General features: G+C 52.5%; 1 protein-coding gene across 4 annotated transcripts in view; it reads left to right on the top strand.

The window, feature by feature from the left end:
- The first annotated feature begins 1,421 nt into the window (after positions 1–1,421).
- The window catches only part of SMOX (spermine oxidase), a 37,005-nt gene continuing 19,799 nt past the window's right edge, over positions 1,422–18,627 (top strand). Inside the window, exon 1 of one of the 4 annotated variants that reach the window (XM_084886812.1) lies at positions 1,422–1,619. The gene's annotated coding sequence lies outside the window, so the exon portion shown is untranslated. Of the gene's footprint in view, positions 1,620–7,279; positions 7,402–12,648; positions 12,668–18,627 lie in introns of those variants that run through there. The other 3 variants (XM_084886816.1, XM_084886813.1, XM_084886814.1) reach the window with 3 other exon arrangements.

Here is an 18,627-nt window from a genome sequence, read left to right as displayed (position 1 = left end):
GTGTGCTGGTTCATGGAACAGGCCCTCACCTTAGCAAGCACGTAAGGCATTTGCCCACTATTTGGAGTCAGTCACGAACCAGTATCCTTACCCTTCCTGCTGGGTCCTATATAATTCTTTAGGGCCTGCCATGAGGCGAGCAGGTATCCATGTCTTCTTGTCACCCCGGGAGATCAACCTGGCACAGTGGTCGGCAAACTCATTAGTCAACAGAGCCAAATATCAACAGTATAACGATTGAGATTTCTTTTGAGAGCCAAATATTTTAAACTTAAACTTCTTCTAACGCCACTTCTTCAAAATAGACTCTCCCAGACGGTGATATTTTGTGGAAGAGCCACACTCAAGGGGCCAAAGAGCCACATGTGGCTTGCGAGCCGCGGTTTGCTGACCACTGGCCTGGCATGTAAATTACCTTACTCTCACCTGGGAAATTTTCCCAATACCTGTATACCCAATCAGTTCCTCCTGCAGAGGAGCATCAAAACCCCTTACTGGGTGGGGGGTGCTATGCTCGGCATTGGGGCCTGGTGGGTTCATTGTGGGGTCTGAGTTAGGTGAGGCACACTCCTCACTCTGAAAGAGTTCCCTGAAGGCTTGCACCCCTTGGACTGGGTCTCTATCGGCCCTGAAAATGCTTCCAGGGCTAAACAGAATGAAACTGTCAGAGCCCCTGCTCCGCCCCTCCTCCAACTGAGCAAATGAAAATCTGCAAGGAACCAGCATCTCAAACAGAAAACAAACAAATAAATTTCCAAATTTCTGATTTAAAAGCAAAAGTGACCCTGACATTTGTATTAGATTCTTTTTTTTTTTTTTAATAAAATCAAGGATGAGGTAGTGGGCAAAGGATATTTTTCTTAAAGAGGCCACTTCCGCTCACAATCCTGCGCTGCAAAAGGACAGGCTGTGGCGTTTTGAGTGCCCCATCTCCCACTGCTGTTGCGGGTCTGAGATCGATTCTCGGAGGCTGGGGGATGGGGTGGAGGGGAGAAGATGAGATTCGGGGTGGCTCTCTGGGACGAGCCCTCGGACCCCAGGGGAGTGTCTGCGGGGGTGAAGGCAGCTCCAGGAGGACAGAGGTTCCCTTTCTTTCCGAAAGGTCAACTCCCCGGGTAAACTGAGGTCCGCGAGCCGGCTCTGCGGGTCGCCTCGCAGACAGCCTGGGCCCTGGGTTCGGCCCAGCCCCGGGCCGGTCCGGCTGCCTTTCTTTCGGGGCTGGGTGGGGACTTCTGGAGCTCAGCTTGGCCAGGGGGACTGATCGTGGGGTCCCGACGGGATGCGCTGGGCCCGGAATCGGAGGCAGGGGCCCCGGCCTCCCCTCCCCGCGGCCGCCAGGTCCCCGCCCCCGGCGGGCCGGGCCGGGGCGGAGCCGCGCGTCCCCGCCCAGAGGCGGAGCGGGAGCCGGGCCGGAGCGGAGCGGAGCGGGCGGGGTGGGCCGGGGACGCGAGGCGGAGCGGGGCCCCACACAGGCCGCGGCGGCTGGCTCGGGCCCCTACGGTCCCGGTGGCGGCGGGAGGAGGAAGCCCGGCGGCTGGAGCGGAGGGGAGGCGGAGGAGGACGAGGCTGGCTGGAGCGCCGCTCGCCGCAGACTCACTTCCCCGGCTCCGCAGGGAAAGGTATGGAGAGCCCGCTCCCCGCGCCCGGCCCCCGGCGCCCGGCTCTCGCTCCGGGCGGGCGGGCGGGCAGGGGCTGCGGCCGCCGCGGGCGGGCGGAGGGCCGGGAGCACCCTGGGACGCGATCCGTGCGGGGCTCCGGCGGGCGGGCTGGGGGCGCGGCATCCCCCGAGGCTCGCGGGGAGCGGTGGGCGCCGCGCCCCCTTCGCCCGCGTCGGGGGCGGCGGGGATCGGGGCCGGGGGACGGGGGTTTGGAGCGGGGGCTGCCTGGCCGGGCGAGCGCGCCGGGCTGGAGGGCAGGCCGGCTCCGCGGGCTGCACGCTGCCGGGGAGCCCGGGGCGCCTGGCGGGCGCGCTTTGTGGGCGCAGACAAAGCCGGGCGCCGACGCTCCGCTCCGCCAACTGGGGCCGCCGGAGGGTGGTCGCTGGGGAGAGCAGCCAAGGCTCTGGGGCGCCGGCCGGGACGAGGGGGGAGGCCGGGCCGCCCTCCCTGCGGGCGCCCGGCTGGTCTGCTCGGGGGCAGGGGCCGGGGGGGACCCAGACGGGGTGGGAGCAGCTCCCGGGCTGCTCTGGAAGGGGAGTGTGCTGGAGGGCTCGCTCCGGGGGAGGGGCTGAGGGACGGTGCTGTCCTGGGGCGGGGGCTGGGCTTTGGTGGAGCCGGTGACGGGGCCCGTGGACCCCCTCCAAGCTAGCACCTGGAAAGGGAACGGCTTGATAGGATAAGCCCCGTGTCTGACACGTATGGTGAGATATGGCCACAGGTTGTTTGCAGGACCTGCTGGTGGGGGCACATCCGTGCCAGTTCTCGGGAGGGCCACTTGTCCTAGCAGTGAAACAAGGCCGGCGCCCCAGGGGCCATTGCGGTGAGCACGAATGGGGGTGTGTGTATGGAGGGGTGTGTAGGCGTGCACCTGAAAGTGAGTGCAGGGAAGGTCCCACATCTGTGTTCAGCTGCGTTTCCTCCCCCCTCCCCTCCCCTTCTCTCTCAGAGGCATGAAGCATCCCAATTCCTGCCACAGGCCTATGCCTCCACTTGGGGCTCCAAGGTGCTCTGTCCCTGCCCCCCATTCTTCAATTACTTCCCCTCTCCACAGTTTTAGAAGTGGCCTCTCCCCCGCTGGGTTATTCATACAGTGTAAGAGCACGCTTTGGCACCCTCTTCCATCACACCCCACATCTCATAGTCCCCTTTTTGCCTTCATCCCTCCTTCTCCCTCAGCCACAGACCCGCCTCTCACAGTAAAGTTTCTGCAGGGGAGCTTCTGCCCCACCAATGACTGAAACTGCCCTGGCACCCCCTCCCCCCACACCAGTCAATGTCTCCAGTGATTTCCATATTCCCACAAGCAGGTGTTCCTTAACCTCCCTTGGTCTTGTGGATCATTCTTTCCTTCTAGAACCAATGGTTCCTCTTGGCTTCTCTTGGTTTTCTTCTCTTTCACTGGCTAGCCCTTCCTAAGTCGTTTTTGGGGACAGCGTCTCTCAGCTTTGAATGTTGGAGGATCTCAGGGTTCTGTCCTCATTCCCCTCCTCTTCCCCAGTATCCTTCTATTGACATACACCCACCACCCCCAGCTTTCATTCATTCTTTTTTATATATATAAATATATTTTATTGATTTTTTTACAGAGAGAAGAAGGGAGAGGGATAGAGAGTTAGAAACATTAATGAGAGAGAAACATCCATCAGCTGCCTCCTGCACACCCCTTACTGGGGGATGTGCCCACAACCAAGGTACATGCCCTTGACTGGAATTGAACCTGAGACCCTTGAGTCTACAGGCCGACACTCTCTCCACTGAGCCCAACCGGTCAGGGCTAGCTCTCATTTTTTCTTGGGATTTTTAAATCAAGCATCGATTTATAAACAAAGATCTTAAATGTACATAGTTTTCATTCTCATGATTTTAAGTAGCAAGTTTTATCTCTAGCCTCTCTATCCAACCACCCATGTGATGATTTATGATGTCCTGATTGTGTCACAGGTATGAAAAACTTCACATGGATGAGACGGAGCCCTCACTGTACTCCCCAAACATGACCCTCCCCAGGCCGTCCCATCTCAGTAAACCCCTCTTTAAAGACAGGAAACCAGGTGGCATCCACTTTCCCCTTTGCCTCCATCCCCACAACCAATCCAGCAGCATATCCTTTTCGTCCTTTCTTCAAATTCTGTCTCAGGCATGCTCTTTAAGCTCTGAACGCCACTGCTACCATCCTAGGCTTCTGCCATAGGACTTTTATGTCATACCTGAATGCTGCTCTAATCCATTTTAACAGAGACGTATTTAGGAAAATACTAAGATAATCTTGTTCTCTAAAATCCCCAATAGCTCCCTATTGCATTTGGAATAAAATCCCCAGGTTTTCCCTGGCCCATGAAACCCTTTTTGATCTGGCCATCTCTGACTTCCTCCAGCCTTATCTTGTTCCTGTGTGTTCTTCCCGACATCCACACCTGAATCACTTTGCCTGGAACATCCCAAGCTTTTTTTCTGTCCTGGTGCCTTTGCGTATGCTGTGTTCTCTCTGCCTATAATGTCCTTCCAGGGTTGGCTCCTAATTTTTCAGCTCTCAAACTCAAATGTCTCCCCAGTCCATAATTCACCAAGGCTCCTGTTTTACTTTCTTCATCGTGTTTATCACAGTCCATAACTGTTGGTTACAATGATCTTTCTTCTTTGCCTGGCTGGAACCTTGACTGAATGGCCCACTGCTGTATTTGGAGCATCGACACAGTGCCTGGCACACAGCTGCTGCTCAGGAAGTCTTGAGTCAGGTGGGAAGGTGGGGATTGGGCTAGGCAGAAAGAGGAGGGTATTGCAGTCAGCATAGGAGCCCCTTTTAAATCTCAAGGGACTCCTAACACTTTACTTTCTTTCCATAAAAGCAAATGGCTGTAATGATCTCAGGGGGAAAAGGGAAATGGAAAAGGCCCAGTGTCTCGAAGGTGGGCCTGTGAGCCCCGGGGGGAGATTCGTGAGTCTGGGGGATGTGGAGTGAGTGAGGGCCGCTGTGGGTTAGGGATAAATGACTTCCCTTGCTCTCTTTGGTGGGCATCCAGGCTAGGTTAACAGAGGGGTGTGTGTGTGTTCTCTAACTCAGGGGATGGGAAGCTGGGGATTTACTTCAGGCTGCTCTCTGGCTGTTGGGTGCCCATCCTCAGAGGACAGAGGGTTGGAAGAAAGGTGGGACAAATGGGTTGGGGGTCTCACTCTTAGACCTTTGCCTTTCCACTCACAGTCTCCTCTTTGCACAGAGGAGCCAGCTGAGAATTGAATTGTGTGGCTGGTGCTCCCAGATTGCAGGGCCAAGAGCCAGGGGACCTCAGATCTAGGAGGGAGGGGAGCAGAGCCCTGGACAGGCAGACTGGTGAGGAACCAAAGTAACACTGTGAGAAGAGCGCTGGAAATAGGGGCTAGAGGTCCAGGTGTAGAGCTGGGCTGGCATGTCTCAGAAAGGCCTGGAGCAGAGGTAGCTGGGATCAAGGAGGGTGTCCTGGGTGTTAAAATCAGGCAGAGGGCAAGAGGCTGGGCCAGGGCCCTGCTGTGCTAGTATACTCTGGGATGCCTGGCAATTTTTAAGGACTTTGTAAATATTAACTCCTTTAATTCTTTTCTCTAGCTTATAAGGTAAGTCTTTAAAAAAATTAAAAAAAATTGATTTCAGAGAGAAAGGGAGTGGGAGAAAAAGATAGAAACATCAGCTGAAACTGGTTTGGCTCAGTGGATAGTGTTGGCCCGCAGACTCAAGGGTCCTGGGTTCGATTTCGGTCAAAGGCATGTACCTTGGTTGCAGGCACATCCCCAGTAGAGGGTGTGCAGGAGGCAGCTGATGGATGTTTCTCTCTCATCAGTGTTTCTAACTATCTGTCCCTCTCCCACTGTAAAAAATCAATAAAATATATATTTTTTTAAAAGTTAGAAACATCAGTGATGAGAGAGAATCATTGATGGGCTGCCTCCTGCACGCCCCCTACTGGGGATCGAGTCCGCCACCCAGGCATTGCTCTTGACTGGAATCGAACTCGGGTTCCTTTAGTCTGCAGGCCCACGTTCTATCCAGTGAGCCAAACCAGCTAGGGCATATAAGGTAGGTCTTATTGCATTTAACAGATGGGAGGACTGAGGCGCAGTCATACAACACAATAGTGACAGAATAAGGATACGAGCCCAGGCAACCTGGCTCTAGAATCCATGCTATAAACCATCCCACTCTAGCAACTTTTCTCAGGCCTCTCAGCTAGGCACCAGCTGAAGGCTTCTTAATAAGCAAATGGTTTTTCCAGGCTTCCAGATGTGCAGGATGACACGCAGGCTGCGTATCTTGGAGACTGGGGAGGGTGGAAAGGAATCATAACCTCCAAGGGAGAAGAGATCCTTGCTCAGCGAGTTTCTCTGCTTCATGTCCTACCTTTCCTTCCAGGAGAGGCTCCGGCCCAGGCTGAGTGGTTGGCCATCGTACACACTGTGATATTAGGGTGCTGGGGAGATCAGCTTCTGGCACTAAAACAGCTCCCTGCTTGAGGTGCCACCGTTAGAATGCCACCCCTCTGGGCTCAGCATTGACCTCTTCTTCTGCCTCCGGAGAGCCCGTGTGGAATGTTGTGAGGTAGAGCTTCAGACTTGGCCTTGGAAAGCTGGATGGGGGTCAGAGGAGGGCTGGGTCAAACATGGGAGCTGAGCTGGGGGAACAGAGAAATAGGAATGGAAGAGAGCTTAATCCACTTCATGGTTGGGCCTGCCCTTACCTCTTTTTGTCTACCTGTAAAATGGGATTAGAGAGTTTTATTCCTTTGCTCCCCAGAGGTTTTGGAAGCCAGGAACACCTTAAGGTTACACGTTTGAATGCCTTCTTGGGGGCCCATTGTGAAGGGGGACTTCCCATAGGACCAGCCCTGAGGACCTGGGCCAGGAAGGAGGGAGTCAGGAGGAGGGCGTGGCAGCCCTGTCCTGCAAGGCTTTCCTGTTTGGTCATGAAAAGATGCCTTACCCCAAGCTGGTTTGACTCAGTGGATAGAGCATTGGCCTGTAGACTGAAGGGTCTTGGGTTCTATCTGGTCAAGGGCATGTGCCCAGGTTGCAGGCTCAATTCCCAGTAGGGAGCATGCAGGAGGCAGCCGATCAATGATTCTCTCTCACTGATGTTTCTATCTCTCTCTTTTTCTTGCCTTCTCTCTCTGAAGTCAATAAAATTATATATTAAAAAAAAAATGATGCCTCTGGACTGGTGACTTGGCCTCCCAGGGGCCTGGCTGGTTGGCTGAGCAGAGGTTTGCTGACCACATAGGGATGGCGTCCCTTTTCTTCAGTTTTTGAGCCCCAGAGTTTAAGGCATCTGCTCATCTATCTTGGCAGATTCTGCCAGCCTACCAGGAAAAGAGGGAGGGAAAGTTGGTGGCATTCTCTTCTGTATTTTGGGAAATTGAGGCACAGGGCAAGCACACTGCTTGCTGGGAGCTCCTCAGGCCCATGGTTTTGGGAAGCATCCCTTCTCTGGCAGGGAGTATGCAGGAGGCTCATGCACACTGCCCGAGTCCTTGTCTGCCTGGGTTGAGGTGAAAGTTGAGACAGAGCCAGAGGCTGGCGGGCTGGAGCTGAGGGTGGACTTCTTGACAACTGGACATGGGGCCTTGTTTCTTTCAGGCGTCATTTGACATCTGTGCCCCAGCCCAGTGTTCACAGCCACTGGGCACACAGGACAGGATCCTCACTCTCCAGGAAATGAGCGAGAGCCACGCCAGGTGTGATGTAACGAGGTGCAGCTCAGACCAGCTTCCTCGAGGAGGTGGTGCTTATTCAGGGTGCTGGCGTCCTGGGTGACTTGGGCCAACAGAGGAGGAGCTGGCATTCCCAAGGTGGAGGGGGAGCCCAAGCCCGGAGTGGTGGGTGGAAGGCTGGTTGGGGAAGGCCCTGTCTGCCAAGCTGCTGAGTCTGGACTTGATTCACGAGGCCCCTGGGGGCCACTGAAGGTGATAGGTGCAGTGGCTTGATTAGAATAGTGCTCGATAAAAGTGCTTCTCAAACTTCAACATGCAGATTCTAACTCAGTAGGTCTAGGGCAGGGCCTGAGACTCTGCATTTCTACCAAGGTGGTGTGAAGTGGCCCATGAGGGGAGGGGAGTTTCCATGGGCCATCTTTGTGCAGTAGGGTTGAGATTATGGACTCGGGCCAGGCAGGTGCAGGGATGAGTGTAGGTCTAGTGAGACCTAGGACAGGGAAAGGGACCATCCAGGCTCCTGTGGATTGTGTTGGGGGTGTGTGTGGGGACTGCCTCTGTGGGGGTTGAGGTGGAGGTAGGTGATAGGGTAGAGCAGTGGTCAGCAAACTCATTGGTCAACAGAGCGGCATACCGCGGCTCACGAGCAGCAGTTTGCCGACCACTGGTGTAGAGGGTTCAGGATGCAGGGTGCTGGGAAGTGGGGCTGGGTGAGAGGGGGTGTCTGGGGGCTTGAGTCTCAGGCCAGGAACCAGGACTGGTCTCCAGGGTGTCTGGCAGTGATGAGTTCCCAAGACTACAATAAGGTGTCTTAGGTGACTGCCCCAGGGCAGGGTGACATGCAGGCGGCACGTAGGCATCTTATCTTTGCCCACAGCTGAGCCCAGCCCTGTGGGTAGCCAATCTGGGGTGAGCATTCTTCCTCCATCCAGGCTTGGCCCAAGGAGATTGGGGAAATATCGATAGCTGGCTTCAGCCCCAGACACAGGATCTTCTCCTAGAAGCCCCCAGAGTCTCCCCAGCTTTCCAGCCATTCCCTCCAGCAGGGGCAGTGCCCCTTCTCCTGGCCCGCATTCTTGCAGCCAACACCAATGGTTACATGAGCTGCTGCTGTTGGGGTCTTCTCCCTCCGGGCCCCCGCCCCGGTGCACCTGGACGTGGGGAGGCCTAGATGCTTCTCTCTGCTCCGACCCTGGCGGGGCCGCTAAAGGCAAGTGTCTGCTCCTCCCTGAGGCCTCGGTTTTCCGTAAATGGAGGGATTCCACCCTCTTCCTGGGGAGCAGGGGAGAGGGTCACAGGATTTGTTGGATGCGGGTACGGCTTCTTCCTAGAATGGCAGCTGAATACATTTTAATTTTGGTTTAATACTAAAATTTGAATGCTAATGATGGAGTAATTTGCATGAAAGAATTGCCCAGTGTGCTTTGGGGGCGTCTCCCAGGCCCTTTGCTCTCTGGGCTTGGCATGGCCCGGGGTTCAGTGTTTTGGGGCTCTGGTCCGGTGAGGTCTCTAGACCCTGGCAGGGGGTAGACAGTCACCTCACCCAAAGGAAGGTGGGACGCTTCTGCTGCCCTGGGCAATGCCAAGAGGGGCTGTCAAGCTGAATTCCTCAAATATTTCACACACTTCCTAAAAGGACTGCAGGCTCTCCTGAGGGGGTAGGAGGGGGCTGCATTTTTCAAAGACTGCTTTGGGAAACTTCAAACAAAGGTAGAAACTGGCAAATTCACTCCACCACACAGTGGTGGAAGATTCACAGAGCTCTTTAAGAGAATTAAAGGCTCTGACAAGTCCTGCAGAGAAGAAGCCATCTGGTGTTTCCAAAAATGATTTGACCACGGGGGAATATATATATATATATATATATATATATATATATATATATATATATATATACACACACACACACACACACACACACACACACACACTTTCTAATACCTGCCAACCTGAAAACACCCCGTGGGAGGGGCTGATGTGGAAATGTGCTGCTCCATGAACGACTACAAACAGGCAGGGTCCAAGTCCCGAAGTGCCGGGGAGGGAGGGAAGGGTGGATGGGTAACTTCCTAGGGGAGGTGGGCTTGGTGAGACGGGCACCATTTGGACAGTCAGTGGAAGAAAAGGGCACTGCAGAGGGAGGGATGGCGTGGAGGGACATGGGGCCAGCGCTGGGTTCTCATGGCAACCGTTCTGCTTCCCTGGGAGGGTGAGGAAGAGCCCTGGGAGGACCTGTCTGGTGCCTACGACCCAACAGTTGCCGGGCCTGGGTCTTTGGGATCCTGGGACTGCCTCCCACCCCACTGCTCCTGCCATCTCTTCGCCCTACCAGTTCTCTCCCAGCTGTTCATCTCAGAGCGGGCTGTGTCCTCTGGGTGCCTCCGTTTCCTCATTGGTTCTGTGGGACTAGCATTATTTCCCTTGTAGGGCTGTTGTGATCATTGAATGCATATCTGTTCTTCCTGTGGCCTAGGAAAGGGGACAGTGGTCAGGGACGTGAGAAGCACAAAGGCCGGCAGAGAGCATGGTGAGGCTTGGGGTCCTGATTAGACCAGAGGAGGGGTCTTCTGTAGAGGAGGGGAAGGTGGGGGTGAGGGTAGCCAGGGCTGACTTCCGGGAGGAGTGGCTGGCAGGGTAAGGAGATTTGGGCAGAATGAGGAGAGTTCACAGGCCACGATGGGCCCTAGGGAACTAGTCTGGGTGTGGGAGTCAGAGGATCTGGTGGGAATGGTGGGTGGGTATAGGGGACAGGGCAGCTGAGGTCAGGGAGGAGATGCCAGGCACCTGCCTTCATTCATTAGACCATGGGAACCATGGAAGGTTTGTGTTTATTTTTTATTATTTATTTATTTATTTATTTATTTTTAAACATATTTTATTGATTTTTGTACAGAGAGGAAGGGAGAGATAGTCAGAAACATCGATGAGAGTCATCGATCAGCTGCCTCTTGCACACCCCCTACTGGGGATATGCCCGCAACCAAGGTACATGCCCTTGACCGGAATCGAACCCGGGCCCTTCAGTCCCCAAGCCGACGCTCTATCCACTGAGCCAAACCGGTCCCGGCTTATTTATTTTTTTTAATCCTCACCTGAGGGAGTGCGCAGGTGCGTGTGTGAAAATTATATATATGTAATTGATTTTAGAGAGAGAGGAATGGGTAGGTGGAGAGAGAAAAAATTGATAGAGAAACAGCAACCGGTTGCTTCCCATATGCTCCATATGAACCCTGACTGGGGAATCAAACCTGCCACCTAGATGTGTGCCCTCACCGGGAATCGAACCAGGAACCTTTGTGTTGTACAAAATGACGACGCTCCAGTCAGCTGCGCCACCTGGCCAGGGCCTGCCATCGAAGGCTTTTGAGCAGGACAGGGGTTTGATCAGAATAGAGGTTCAGTGAGAGACACGATAGAGGTGTGATGGGTTGAAGGAACAGACATCCCCCTCTCCCCTGGCGTTGGACCTCCTCACGGAGCAGCTGTGCCCCTTTACATCTCAGCATGGGGAGGGGTCAGCTTGCTTATATGACCCTTCTCCTTAGATTCTCAGAGCTCTGAGTCATTTTCCCCAAAAGGTTGGGAATCTCATCCTGCTGCCTTCCTGGAAGGGGTGTTGCAAGGACAGGAAAGGGGGAGGGGGAGTCCCAGGGCCCTGCTCCCTTCTCCTCCTCCCCTGTGGCTGGTGGGGACCGTCCTGCCTTGCTCCTTGCTACACCTCATTTCCTCTGAAGTGTGAGGACTGTTTGTGCAGCAGCTCAGGGGCGGGGGATGGGGTGTGGCATTTCAACCAGTGACCCAGGAGAAGTTGCTTTCATGGTACAGAGTCGGGCAGACCGGAGGGCCCTGCCAGAGGAGGCTCAGTGAGCCTGCCCGCCCTGCCCCGCCACTCTCTGCTGTCCTGCTTTGCCCTTCTCTTTCTTCTCAAACAAGCAGAGCCCGGGGCTTTTCTGGCTCTCTCTGAACCTGCTGGGCGGGTGGAGGAGGGGGAAAGCCTCTGGGGGCAGCCAAAGCAGGGTGGCTTGGCAGGGGGAGGGCAGCCCCCTTTTATCCCAGCCCAGATTCCTGTGTCCTCTAGCTACTTCTTGGAGGAGGGTGTAAAGGAAGGTGTGAGTGTGCCCGGGAGGAGAAGCCTTCGGAAATGAGTTGTAATTTATTAGAAACAGAACAAAGAACCTAGCCATCCCCTGCCAGCTGTGCGCCGGGCCCTGGCAGACCCAGCGCGCCTGTCCTCCCCGCACGCCGCCACACCGGCAGGGCCGGCAAACGGTACGCCTGGGCCTCTGACCCAGGTTCCTGGACATCCGATCCTGTGTCCATTCTTCCTCTCAGGCCCCTCAGAGCCTGTCCACAAACCTTTAACCATGCCTTCTCACCACACCAGACTCGCCTCCTCACCCCAAGCTAGGCTCACCCAGCTCCCCGACTTCCTGACCCCAGGGAGGGGGGGCTGCTGGATGCTTTCGGAACTGCAGAAAACTAGACCTTGAGTCAGCTGGATTTTAAGATGACTCAGGCAGAGACACTCAGGACCATCCATGAGCAAACATTGTTGAGAAAGCTTTTTGAATGAGGCCTTTACATACAGATCCCCTTTTACTCTCTTTTATTGGGAAAACTAATTTTAAAAAATCATACACAATTAATGGGAAACTTTTGGTTTAATATGAAAAAGTAACGCAAGACAATGAAATCGACTCACTCTTTGGTTTTTAAAAAGGAGTAAAACCTGAGCCTTAGTGTCTTACTAAGTGCAGTTTGGAGTTTCTTGTTTTAGAGGGCAGGTGTGGGACTTCTCTGGGCCTCAGTTTCCTCTTCTGTAGAATGGGGGTATTGATTGAGCTTTCACTTATATATCCCATGCGAAATGCTAAAAATAGCGATAACGGTGACGATCTATAATAAAAAAAGTGTAATATGCAAATTGACTGAACGGCCGAATAGCAGAACAACCGTCCAAACGGCCTTCCAGACGAAGCAGGGGCTGCGAGGGCTGAGCCCCTTGCAAGAATTTCATGCATCGGGCCTCTAGTAGAATTACTAGTATAAGAACAGGTATTTCTGGTTTTTAAAAATGTTTTTATTGATTTTTTAGAGAGAGAGAGAGAGAGAGGGAGAAAGAACAATGGAGATTTTTTTTAGAGTGAGAGAAAGGGAGAGGGAGAAACATGGAACAGTTACCTCCCATGAAGCCCCTCTCCCCGAGGATTACGCCCTTTACCTGAGCAGGTGCCCTGACCGGGAATCAGACTGGTGACCTTTTGGTGCATGGGATGACGTTCAACCAACTGAGCCACACAGGCCAGGGCAAGCATTTCTTGATTTCAAAAGCTGGTAAGTTATTAAGTCTCTCTTTGAATTCAAGAAAAGGACTTAAAGAATATGTTTAGTATCCAAGCTCAGTGTCTTAACTCCGTAGGTGTTTTATGGACTGAATCCTGGGTTAAGGGCCAACGTGAGCATTTTGAAATGAACACCATTGTCTTTTCAGACCCGGTTCCAGCTCTTGCTGGGGTCCTGCTTCATTGTTGAACTTAATGGAGAGCCATTTATTGATGATCCTGGGTTAGGACTTGTTGGAAGAGCAAGTTACACCGCCCTGTAGTTACCATGCAAGGAAAACCTCGGGCCATTGAGAGGAGGGGACTATCTAAAACAGAGGTGGGGGCCACTCGGCCTGTGGGCCATATAAGGCCTGTAAATCATTTGACCCTGCCACAGTTAATTAAAAGTTTCACCCACGATAGCAGGCTAATTTTTATTTATTATTTTTTAAAAATATATATTTCTTTATTGATTTCAGAGAGGAAGGAAGAGAGAGAGATAGAAACATCAATGGTGAGTGAGAATCATTGATTGGCTGCCTCCTGCATGCTCCCCACTGGGGATCGAACCCGCAACCCAGGCATGTGCCCTTGGCCGGAATCCAACTTGGGACCTTTTAGTCCGCAGGCTGACGCTCTATCCACTGGGCCAAACCGGCTAGGCGAGGCTAATTTTTAAGTTGATAATTTTGTATGGCCTGCAAATGATGTTATAAATATCCAAATGGCTCTTGGCAGAAAAAAGTTCCCCCACCCCTGGCCTAGAGGGAAGCAGGAGTTAGTTGCTCTTAGAATTTTTTTTGTGTGTGTAGGCACAGCAATTAGACCAGCATCCCTGTCCCTGTTTTTGGAGGATAGAACCAAGGGTCAAAGGCTTGTGGGCTAGTGTAGTGCCTGGCAGACCTTGAGCCAGCCTTTGTGGGACAGGGAGACTCAGGTGCCCGGTGACCACTCCACCGTCACCCTGGGCGGGAGGCAGCCCTGGTTTCTGGCTGTGCAGCCAGGGTGAGCCGTTAGGCTTGGGGGTGCCTCCTGCCAGGCATCCCTGAGGGCCTGGCACAGTGTGTGCAGTGTCAGTCTGTGGGGAGGGGTGAGGCAGGAGAAGTGCCAGGCGGAGGGCTATCCTCAGGCCTGCTGCCCCCTGAGGCCACTGGGGACCTGAGAACTGAGCGAGCGTCGGGCAGAAAGAGATGAGCTCAGTGTTGTCAAGCCCTGCTCTGCCCTCACTTTATCTGTGTGACCCCTGTCCCATCAGTGAACCTCTCTGAGCCTCTTCCCTCATCTGCAACGTGGGCACCCGGGTGTTTGGAAGTATTAAGTGATGCCACTAATGGAGAGTGCCCAGCTCAGGGCCTCATAGTGAGGATTCAATAAAGAGGGGTTTACTGTGTGATTCATCTGGTGGCTGGATTTTTGGGGGATGTTTTCCTTTTGTGCTCTTGCATGCCACCCTCACTCTGTGATCTGTGCTGAGTGGGGGCCATAGGAGAGGGAGCTTTGTGGGAAAGGAGTTCACAGTGAAGGGGGACCCCCTCCCTCCTGCAAGCCTTGGACACTTAGCTCTGCCCTGTGGGCTGCTGTGTCTCTTCGGGGGCAGAGAGCTGGCAGAGGGAGGAGCCGGTGGCTCTGGAGAGAGGATAGGCTTGCCGGAGACCCCCTCCTCCCGGGGGCTGGAGCTGAAGCACAGTCAGGCTTTGTGCAGAGTCACGAGGGGCCTGCAGGGGGGTACTGTGCCCGGGCTTGGGCTTGTCTCACAAGCCTCAGTTCTTGTCAGTGGTTTTGAAAGAGTCAGTGGAAAGTGCTGACGAGGCAGTCCTCCTTCACCCCAGAACCGTGGGGCTGCGGCTTCTGGCAGAGAGAGGGTAGAAACCTGGCAGGGAAGCCACCTCTTCTGCCAGCTCATACCTCCCAGGCTTCAAGTGCCCCAGGTGCAGAATGGGTGGGTCTCTGTGTGGAGACACTGACCCTGGTGAGGAGCTGGGCAGGACAGTGCCCGCAGGTGCTGCCTGATGAAGTGTGACTGGCAGAGGGACCCGAGGTTGTGTGTTTTGGGGTGTGCTGGGCCCTGCCTGGGGCAGTGTTCCCAGTGCTGGTGCAGCCTTGAGAAGAGAACTGAGTTCCGGGATGAGACCATGTGGGCTCCCCTCCCACCTGCAGGTCCTGCGCTAAGTTGTTTGGCCTCAGTTTCTTGTCTGTCTTACCCCACAGGCTTGTTGACAAGGGGAGAGGGATGACCAGATGACATAGAACTTGTCACGGTTTGTTCCTGCGGTGTCACGACTGGTTGGCCAAGTCATCCTCGCCATCATCCCCACATCCTGTCATGTAGCAAGTTCCCAGAAGGCCACCATAGACTTCTCCCTCTGATCCCCTACGGTCACTTCCTCTGCTCCCGGAGCCGCAGCCCACAGCTCTGGGGTCACCTCTTCAGAGAGGCTTCCCTGGCCTCCCCACACAGAGCAGCTGCGTCTCCCCGCACCCTACTTTGCTTTTCTTGGGGCACCTGTCACCTCTGATTGGTTAGATCCTCGAAGGGGAAGCTGTTGTTGTGCCTGAGTGCCTGGCACAGAGTAGGGCTTGCTAAGCTTTTTGTTGTTCTTGTTTTTATTTTGGTAAAATATTATACATGATATAAAATTTACCATTTTAACCATTTTTAAGTAGTCCCTCCTTGCCCACAGGGGATATGTTCCAAGACCCCCGGTGTTTGCCTGAAACTGTCATTACACTACATATATTGATACATTATGATTTTTAGTATACATACACACCCATGATAAAGATTATACAGTAGACACAGTAAGATTAACAACAATAACTCACAGTGAAATAGATTATAATATTATACTATAATAAAAGTTATGTGAATGGGGTCTTTCTCCCTGCCAAACATCTTATTGTTCTGTATGTACAGTGTGGACTCACTGGACAAAGGGGTGTTTCACATCCCAGGCAGGATGGACTGGAGCGGTGTGAGATTTATCATGCTACTCAGAAGGGCACACAACTTCAAACTTACAAATAGTTCATTTCTGGAATGTTTCATCCAATATTTTTGGATTGCAATTGAACGTGGGTCACTGAAACCTGGGAGAGTAAAACTGTGGGTAAGGGGGACCCCCAGGATGTCCTGTGCCCAGCCCAGACTTCTTGCGGCAGCATGCATTGGCTCTGCCGCGCCTGTACTGTTGCTGAGTGACCGTCCTGCCCTCCCCCCTCCCCCACCTTGGGGCAAGATGGTGGCTGGGCTGGCAGTCATCTGGAGGTTTGACTGGGGCTGGAGGGTTTGCTTCTGGGTGGTTCACTCACATGGCAGCATCGTTTGGCTATTGGTAGGAGGACTCACTCAGTTCCTTGCCTCATGGGCCTCTCCATAGGGTTGCTTTAGTGGCCTCATGATGTGATGGCTGGCGTCCCCTTGAGGAAGCAGTCCAGGAGAGCAAGGTGGAAGCTACAATGTGTTTTTTTAATTTAATTTTATTTTATTGAGTTCTTACAGAGAGGAAGAGAGAGGGATAGAAAGCTAGAAACATCAATCAGTTGCCTCTTACACACCCCCTCCTGGGCATGTGCCCGCAAACCAAGGTACATGCCCTTGACCGGAATCAAACCTGGGACTTTTCAGTCCGCAGGCCGAGGCTCTATCCACTGAGCCAAACCGGTTTCGGCCACAATGTGTTTTTTAATATTTATTTATTTATTTATTTATTTATTTATTTATTTATTTAATTTGTTGAGCTCAGGGTGACATTGGTTAATAAAATTATATGGGTTTCAGGTGTACAATCTATAATACATCACCTGTATATATTGTATTGTGTGTTCATCACCCCAAGTCTCCTTCCATCACCATTTATCTCCTCTATACCTTCTACCTTCCTCCTCCCCCCTCAACCCCTTTCTCTCTGGTAATCACTATACTGTTGTCTGTGTCTGAGCTGTCTTTTTTTTTTTTTTTTTAACTCCACCTTTTCTACCCAGCCCCTCATCCCCCTTCTCCTCTGACAGCTGTCAATCTGTTTTCTATTTGAGTCTGTTTCTAATTTGTTTGCTTATTTTATTCATTAGATTCCACACATGAGTGAAATCATATGGTACTTGCACAAGGTGTTTTATGACCAAGTCTCAGAAGTTACACTCATCATTTCTACAGCATCCTATTGGTTATGTAGGTCAGTTTGGGAGGAGACTATGTTAGGGCACAAGTACTAGGAGGCAAGGATCATTGAGGGCCATCTTGGAGGCTGGTGACCACACAGATGGTCCTGTCACTACACTTGCAGCCTCATAGACCTTGTCTGAGAGGGCCAAGCATCCCGAGTAAGTGGGGGGGGGGGGGTGCCTTCTCTCCTAAGCCTCTATTTCTCCCCTGTCATCAGATCACAGCAATGTCACTGCGGAGTGAGGCGGTTTCTCTGAGGCCTGGAGGTCATGAATCATCATACAGTCTAATGGCTGGACTCCCCCTGCTCTTAGCACATTTGGTGTCCTGGCCCAGCCCTCCCAGTGATCACCCCGCCAGTGTGCACACTCGGGCCTGGAGGAATATAAATATACCATTGCTGTTACATGCCTGGTTGTGGGCTAAGCACTGCATTGTCACACTCAACCCTGTAGGCAGGTATTCTTTATACCCATTCTGCTGATGAGGAAACTGAAGCTCGTCTAATAAGTTGTAGAGATTCAAACCACCAGTATTAAAAAACAAGTTATCTGGCCTGGCAGGTGTGGCTCAGTGGTTGAGCATTGACCTATGAACCAGGAGATTGCTATTTGATTCCCAGTCGTGGCACATGCCTGGGTTGCCAGCTTGATCCCCAGTGGGGGGCATGCAGGAGGCAGCCGATCAATGATTCTCTCTCATCATTGATGTTTCTATCTCTCTCTCCCTCTCCCATCCTCTCTGGGGGAAAAAAAAAATGTATTAAAGAACAAGAGATCTGACCCCAGACCTGTATGAAAACCATGGTGCTATAAGGTGTCCCCTAAGAAGGGGACTATTTATCAAGTTACATCATCAAGTGAAACACAGTAAAGTATGTTTTTATGATTGTGTTTGTATATATCTGAGATTCCTCCAGGGCTATGGTGACTTGGGGGCTTCAGAATAGGGTTTGTGTCTTTTTTTTAAACTTTGCTGGTGGGGGGAGGGGGGCGGGGGTGCAGTTAGGGGCTATCAGGCAGGCCAGTAGGTGAGCAGTTAGGAGCCAGCAGTCCCGGATTGTGAGAGGAATATCTGACTGCCAGTTTAGGTCCTGGGACTGGGCCTAAACCGGCAGTTGGACGTCCCCTGAAGGGTCCTGGATTGGAGAGGGTACAGGCTGGACTGCGGGGACCCCACATGCATGAATTTCATGCACTGGCCTCTAGTAAGTATATAAGTTTTTATGGTTTATCTCTCCCCATCCCCTCTGAGATATGTTGTTCATGCCTCCATGCCTTGGGACTTATTTTGTTTGTCAATTTATTTTGTGCATTAGATTCCACAAAATCCTGTGATCTTTGTCTTTTTCTGACTGGCTTATTTCACTTAGCACAATGATCTCCAGATTCATCTATGCTCTCTCAAAGGGTAAGAGATCCTTCTTTTTTTTATAGTCCCAGAGTATTCTATTGTGTAGATGTACCACAATTTTTTTATCCACTCATCTACTGATGGGTACTTGGGGTGTTTCCAGATCTTAGCTATTGTAAATTGTGCTGCTATGAACTATAGGGGTGCATATATTCTTTCTGATTGTTTCTTAGGATATGTTCCTAGAAGTGGGATCACTGAATCAAATGGAAGTTCCATATTTAATTTTTTGAGGAAACTCCATACTGTTTTCCACAGTGACTACACCAGTCTGCATTCCCATTACCAGTACATGAGGGTTCCCTTTTTTCCACATCCTCATCAGGCCTTGCTGTTTGTTGATTTATTGATTGTAGCTATTCTGACAGATGTGAGGTGATACCTCATTATTGTTT

This window comes from Pipistrellus hanaki (assembly GCF_964339955.1).
Source record: "Pipistrellus hanaki genome assembly, chromosome: 6".
NCBI lineage: Eukaryota > Metazoa > Chordata > Mammalia > Chiroptera > Vespertilionidae > Pipistrellus > Pipistrellus hanaki.
The sequence above is the reverse complement of the archived record's forward strand: the minus strand, read 5'-3'. Positions and strand labels throughout refer to the sequence as shown.